The sequence below is a fragment of the Phodopus roborovskii genome, unplaced genomic scaffold (genome assembly GCF_943737965.1).
Source record: "Phodopus roborovskii unplaced genomic scaffold, PHOROB, whole genome shotgun sequence".
Taxonomy (NCBI): Eukaryota; Metazoa; Chordata; class Mammalia; order Rodentia; family Cricetidae; genus Phodopus; species Phodopus roborovskii.
The window spans coordinates 10,883-16,323 of record NW_026126809.1 but is presented as its reverse complement, the minus strand read 5'-3'; positions in this window follow the sequence as shown (position 1 = coordinate 16,323).

The following is a 5,441-nucleotide window of genomic DNA, read 5'->3' as shown; positions in this document are numbered from 1 at the left end:
AAAACTCTTTCACAACACTTGTGTCTCTTTATTCATAAAAAACACATACTAGAGAGAAATCCTATGAATGTAATCAATGTGGTAAAGCATTTGCAAGGAAAAGTCATCTTAAATACATATAAGAAAACATACTGGAGAGAAACCCTATGATTTTAATCAATGTGGTGGAGTGTTTTCACATGTCACTATGCTCCAAACTCATCATAGAACACATACTGGAGAGAAACCTTATGGAAGTAATCAATGTGGTAAAGAAATTTCACAATACCATCTGGTACATCATAAAAGTATACAATTTTGTGAACATGTTAGACATCAGTCTTAATAAATAAAATTGATTCATGTGGAGATGGTATGCTAATATATTCACTAGACCCAAGACAAATGATAAATGAGTATATTATTGGGGAACAAGTTACACAGATGATAATAAAGAACTTCAGAGATGTTCCATCTCAGGAGGATGCAGTCCCTGCCTTTCTAATTTGATCTGCAACATGGGAGATAGAAATGAGAGACATAGAGATGGAAAGAGAGTGAGAAATCGAAGGAGGGGGATGAGAGAGTTACAGATGATTAGATACAAAGACGGTCCACCCCAGTGTTCTCCACTTTCTGTTCATGTACAGACACCCAAAGGCACTGTATAAGAAATAACTTCTTGAGATGATATTAGCAGAATGTGTAGATTCACAAGAACCATCCCCCAAAATTGTGGGTCCACTAGAAGATCTAATTGATTCTTACAGCCTAAGTGACAGGACTAGGTAGCAGAAGATACACAGCCACTTCAGAGTGGGATTTGGTAGAGGGCAACAAAATAATCCCACCATTTGTATTCTCATAGAAGCCAGCAAGGCTTCCACCTATACAACCCTGAGTTCCTGGGTGTGGGGGGCATTGGTCTGAGTCTGGTTTCTTTCTGCTGGCAAAGGACAATGTGAGGTGGGGGAGTCAGGTGTTGGTGGACTCCGCAGGAGGTGTGGTTAGAGAAGTTTTCCCTTAGCTGCCAATCTGGAAACCTCAGGCATCTGGAGTAGGTGGAGAAGGAAGGTTGAGTGAAGCTACAACCATAACAGTTAGTTGCAGGTATCACCATTCCATTCCCAACCTCGGGGTACATAAAGCAAGCCCTCCTCTGAATTCACCTCAGTTCAGACTCTGCCCTTAATAAGCTACCAATAGAGGTTAGACATGGGTGCAGAGCAGATGCAAAAGCATACACTTTTAGATCCATCATCTGATCCCTTATTTTCTATTCTCTGGTGCCACTCAGGACTGTTAAGCTCAAATTAAATATGGATTCATTATTTCAGAATTATTGAAGCATTGCATCAGAAACTCGGGGTTTCAGTTTTCCTTTCCACTCACCAGGATGTTTAAGTGAACAGGGAGGCTTTTCTGCTGTGCTCCCGCCAACACACCAAAATCAGTACAGAATTCCTGTTGCTCCCTGTATTATTTGACCTCACATTTCACCCCAATCATGTAGTCTAGCCCTCCAGATCTGAGAGAGGTTTTCCCTTGTGTTGTAGTTTAGGATTGATTTTCTTACTTCTTTCAACTAGTCACTCAATCTCTCCTGCTCTAAAAAGCTTACATCTTTGGACGTGCCTATCTGCCTCAATTCCTTTCCACCAGTAATCTCCGGATCATACTCCCAGACACTGCTGTGAAGCAATTTATCAAAGTGTTCCATAATATAGGAGTGAGCTGCTGTGGCAGATGATTGGTTTCAGCTTGCATCTCTCTCACTGTTGTCAAAAGGAGACCCAGCTGACTGAATGAACTCCCGACACAGCAGGTGCTGCTGTCAGTTTAGGAATAAAGTTTGTACCTATTTTGTAGCCTCTTTGTTGTTTGACTTGGGATCCTTACACCTCAGGAGAAGCAATTTTCTTTTCTAGATATAACAGCTTGTTAGCCGCTAATGAACTTGTAAGACTCAGGATTATGGTAGCCTGGCACTGTGGCATGGCAGAATGCAATCAAGAATTCCCTCTGCTCAGCCCAGGGTTCCATAGGTGCAAAGGACCGCTTTAAAAGTGATTCCTCACCCACTTATACTCCCTCCCTCTTCTCTCTTTCAGGCTTTGTTTTCTTGCTGCTCTTTCTGTTCTCTCACCTCCAATCTCTTTCTGCTCCTGTCTCCCTGTTTTCTCCTGTCACCTCTCTATGTGTCTGTTTCTATTTATCTCCTTTTCTGTTTGGTTCCTTCTCTTTTCCCTTTCTAATAAATCTTCTCACTCAAGTTCTGGCTGTCTAGCATGTTTGAACCACACCTTGGTCACCTTCTCCTTCCATGGAATCTGCAATGGCCCTCCATGCAGGACAACCATTTAGGTTTATCTTAATATTGAAGCAAGAGGGCATTGTCATGAGATATCCACCCTACCGGTACCCAAGATAACTGAGTAGACATCACTGAATTTATGTAATGGTGGTTCAGCTGTAAAGTGGGGCAACATATTTCTCCATTATATCTGTCTTTGTTAAAATTCAATTATTAGTAGAGGGAGGATGTGGGGATTCAACTCTTTGCCTGACTGATATCCAAATTGCTGACCTGAATTTTAAATTTTCTTTTACTTCTTGTGTTGATGCAACGGCTGGTCTGGAACTCCTGGGTATAAAGTAGCATACTTACTGTCTCAGTCTCTGTTGTAGCTGGGATTGCTGGATCATGATTAGAGGTACACCACTACCCAGCTGTAATCTGGACTTGTAGACAAAAGATGACATTTACATGTCTGGATTATATACATGTCTGGGTTAGGGTTTCATTTTTCTCTTAAACGTTTTAGATGATTTTCCTTTATATGAGTGTGTATGTATCTTTCATATGCTTTTGTTGTTTAAAGATGCCCTTGCAGCTTAATTTTTTCAGTCAGAAAATACTGCCCAATTTAAATTTTTTTTATGTTTTCAAAGTATGTAGGTTACTGCTTTCTAAACTCTAATGACTAATAATAGGTATCAAAGATGATAAGGTTATGATTTGTTCTTTTTTTTTTTTTTGCAATGTTTGTGCTTGTCTGTGGGTATTTTCCTTCCATACACAAGATTTCTTATAGTGAACACTCGTCTTGCCCTCTGTATTAGCAAAAGAGGACCTTGCATCCTTGCAGGCCTGATAATCCTGCCTCTAACTCCTAACTGCTGGGAGGCAAGTGTGTGTCACTTAGCCTCTCAATCTCATTATGTTTTTTAAGTTTTTGTTTTTGTTTTGGTTTTGGTTTGTTTTTTTGAAAGAGTCTATTTTGCTTAGCCTAGCCACAAACTCTGGCTGTCTCACCATAGAGATTTTAACAATCCAAGGAAACTCTGAGGAGTTGCTACTAGCTTCTTTTACTTGTGTGACTGGAATTTAATTCAGTTTGTCCAATTTGGTATAAAGTGCCACTTCCTAATGATCTACCTCAATGACCATTGATTTTAAATAGTTTTACTTTAAATACAGAGTATTGGGTTTCATCGTGGAATCTTTATATACTTGTGATTATGTGCTTTCCTTGTTTATTTTCTTCCCACACAACTCTCCCATTTGACCCTCCCCATATCTAGCTGATTCAATTTCTTGTAGCATTTAGTTCTAAAATGTATTTAGTAGTCTTTACAGGTAAGCTTCTTGAGCATTTTTCATATCTACCAATATAGGGTTCACACAAAAATTAATTAAAAGAAATGGGGAAAAACAATCCATATTCAAAGGAAAACACCAATATTACATGTTAATTCTTAATATCTATGCCCCAAACACATGATGAGGAAACATACCCAAGAGGATTAGACAGGATGATACTATTGAATCTCAGTTAAAATAGAAATAATGTAAAATAAAATTATTGAATGAAAAACATTTGATTTTTGTGAGAAAATCAATCATACAGACAAAACATTATCAAAACTAAGAGTCAGACAGAATATAACAATGAATAAAATCAGAATTTAAAAGGAGACATAACAATAATCAACAATGAAAACCACAGAACCATAAGAAATACTTTAAAATCACTTCATTCATCGGAATTGGGAATATTAAAGATACATATATATCTCATTCCCCATGACCACCCAACCCTCCTACAACTCTACACTCCACATGTAGGGGGATGCCTTCCAGGAGGGTTCATGTAAATCTTTCAAGTCATTTGGAGTAGGGACTAAGAAATTTCTCCTGTATCTATGTTAAGGGAGTATCCCTCCATGGGGGATGTTATCCCAAAGTCCTGTGTGCACCAGGGATATATCTTGGTTCCACTCCCCCAAGGTCACTTACACTGTCCAGGCCTTCTATCTTAGACACATGTTTAGTGGATCCGAGTCAGTCCCATGATGGATTCCCAGCTATCCCTCTGGTGGCCCATTAGCTCCTCTTTGTTCAGAGAAGCTGTCTCTATGTGTTACTGCAGCCTGGTCTTGTCCTCCCTCTCTGCATCTGGATTGCAGTTATGATAAGTGTTTAGTTGTGGGTGTTTCCTTCTGTTTCCATCAGCTAATAGATGAGGGCTCTATTATGGTGAATAAGTTACTCGTAAATCTCATTATAAGGGAAGGCCATTTATAGTAGCCTTTACACTGTTCCTCAGATTGTTAGTTGGGGTTAGTCTCATAGATCTCTGGACATGTCTCTAGGTTCAGTTTTATCTTTAAAACTATAATGGCTCACTCTTTTATGGTTTCTGTCTCCCATTCTCTCTCTCTCTCTTTTCTCTCATCTATTCCTTCCCTGACTCAATCTTCTCAGGGGTTTCCCTCTCCTCCTCTTCTCTTTCTCCTAGGTCCCTCTCTACTCATTGTCCCCACCAACTCCCCACATGCTCAGGAGATCTTGTCCATTTCTTATTCTGTGAGAGACCTTATATGGACCTATTAGAATACTCCTTGTATCCTAATTTCTCCGGCAAAGTGAATTATACACTGATGATCCTTTGCACTATGTCTAAAATACATATATGAGTGAGTACATACCATGTTCCCTTTTTTTTCTGACTGGGTTGCCTCACTCAGGATGGTTTCTTCAAGTTCCATCCATTTGCCTGTGGATTTCAAGATGGTGGGTTTCCCCCTCCCCACCCTCCCCCCGCAGCATAGTATGGGAAATGTGCCCCATCTTCTTTATGCATTCTTCAGTTGAGAGGCAATTAGGTTACTTCAATTTTCTTGCTATTACAAATAATGCTGCTCTGAACATAGGTGAACTCATGTCTTTGTTGCATGGATGTGGATTATTTGGCTATATTCCTAAGAGGAGGGATTTGTAGGTCCTATAGTAGAGTAATTCCCATTTTCCTGAGGAAGTGACATACTGATCTCCAAAATGGTACATGTTTGCATTCCCACCTGCAGTGGTAGAATGTTCCCCTTTCTTCACATCCACTCTAGCATAAATTGCCATTGGTGTTTCTAATTTTAGCCATTCTGGGTGGAGTAAGATACCT